Raw genomic sequence first — 2,439 nt, forward strand, 5'->3', positions numbered from 1 at the left:
AAGAAACAAGTCAAGATTTTGATGCGTCAGCAAGTCGAAGACCAGCGCCAACGTCACCAGGAACAGCAACAGCTTCTCAACCTGATCCAGGAGTTGGAAGGACGACTCAGTGCCAGAGGCAACAACCAGGCTACAGGAACAGACCCCAACCCACGTACGGGACACGCCAAGGTTCCTAAGCCTGATCTGTTCTACAGAGACCGTAGCAAGTTCGACAACTGGACACTCCAAGTGGAGCTGTACCTTCGCTTCAATCCCCAGAACAAAGAGGATGCAGCCTTGCTGGCTGCAATGCACCTCAGGGGCAGAGCGGAACAATGGGTCAAGAAGTTCCTCAAGCTTAAACTCGAAGGCATAGAGCAGACCGGGATCCTAGACAATTGGCCCAACTTCAAGCATGCCTGTAGACAAATCTTTGGGAATACGACCGAGGCAATCGACGCCGCGCGCTACATCCAGCAACTCAAGCAGACAGGGTTCGTTCGGGACTATACAGCAAGGTTCCAGGAACTCGCTGTAGTGCTTGACTGGGGCGACGCTGCGCTCGCCGAGATGTTCCGCAAGGGACTCAAGAGCGAGGTCAAAGATGAACTCATGCGATGGGGCCCAAGGATCGATGAGCTCGGACCGCTCGTCGAGTCAGCTTGCACTATTGGAGATCGACTCTACGAGAGATCCATCGAACGCAAGTATGAAAACAAGACAGGAGCCATCCCGATGTATCGCAATACACCAAACATCGGACGCTTCAGAATGCGACCCCGCGACCCCGACGCGATGGAAATCGACAACCTCCAGAAGAAACCGATAACTAACGGAAAGAAAATGACCTGTTACGCCTGTGGAAAGATCGGGCATATCTCCAAGGACTACCGATCGAAGAACAAGGTGAACAGGGGAACAATCAACAACTCTGAGAAAAACGTCACGTGCTACTCATGCGGCAAGCCCGGGCACTACTCGAAAGAATGTCCCAACAAGAATCACCGACAAATGAACAGCACTGAGAAACACGAAGACGACCCTCAAGGAAAACAAACTGGGCACGAGAACCTTAGCTGGACCGGTTGCTACGATGACTCTTGTGTGATTCACTTCATAGACAAGAGCGGAGCCGGATGGTTTCCCCAGAAACCCAAAAACAAAAGGAAGGTTAGCATCCGTGACCATCCTGAGGTCCCAACTAGGAAAGGACCACCGAAACGATATCAGAGCCTAGCGCCTGGATACGTGAAAATATACGAAGAAGTCGAGAAGAAAGAAGTATGCGCTACGAGACATAAGCAGGACGGAGTCTTTCAATCACTCGTTCATGTGAATCACAGCCCCACTATAGCCCTAATCGATACAGGAGCCAGCGCAAGCTTCATTTCAGCCGACTTGGTACAGAGACTTGGGATCGCTACCCAACGAAAGAAGCACGCATACCAATTGACCGCTATTGACGGCGCCGAATTACCCACGGTTACCTATGAGACGGTACTAGTAAAGTTGCATATTGACCAGCTGCAGCAGGAAACCCGATTTGATGTCTTAAACAACACAAGGCATGAAATCGTACTCGGATTTCTATAGTTGATAATAAACAAGCCAAGTGTGAATTAGCAGAAGAGAAAACTTAAATTCAAGAATAACAAACCCGCGATAACGGAAGATCGATGCAAGATACAGGCACTCGATACGACAACCATAAAGAAGATGGTTCGACAGATCAACAATGCTGTAGAAGCAGAGACGGGAATAACGATTCCCCAAGAATATCAACAGTAGAAGGTCCTGTTCGAGGAAGGAAGCTACATAAAGAAACTTCCACCTTACAGACCTTGGGACCACGAAATCAAGCTGGAACCGGGCAAGACGCTACCCTTCATACGCATCCGACACAAATCCGAAGACTACCTCAAAGCAGAGAAGGAATAGTTAGACGAGATGCTTAAGAAAGGCTGGGTCAGACCATCCAAATCCCTAGCAGGAGTACTATACATAGCGGTACTAAAGAAGAATAGAAAGATTCGGATCGTTACAGATTATAGACGACTCAACGAAATTACTATCAAGGACCGCTACCTATTACCAAACATCGGTAAGCTATACGACCGATTGAACGGATCCAAATAGTTTACTAAAATCGACCTTAGAGACGCATTCTACTCAATTAGAATAAAAGAAGGCGAAGAATAGAAGACAGCGTTCCTTACGTCGAGAGGACTCTATGAGTTTCTCGTAATACTAATGGGACTTACAAACGCCCCAGCAACACAATAAAGATATATTAACGACCTCCTCCGAGACCTTCTCGACATTACCGTTGTCGCCTACGTAGACGACATCCTTATCTTTACGAAAGGAGACAAGGAACAACACGTTAAGGACGTTCAGGAAGTCTTCAAAAAACTCTCCAAGTCCGACTTCCGAACCGCGCCAGAGAAATGCGAATTC

This window comes from Dissoconium aciculare (genome assembly GCF_010015565.1).
Source record: "Dissoconium aciculare CBS 342.82 unplaced genomic scaffold K489scaffold_10, whole genome shotgun sequence".
In the NCBI taxonomy this organism is placed as follows: domain Eukaryota; kingdom Fungi; phylum Ascomycota; class Dothideomycetes; order Mycosphaerellales; family Dissoconiaceae; genus Dissoconium; species Dissoconium aciculare.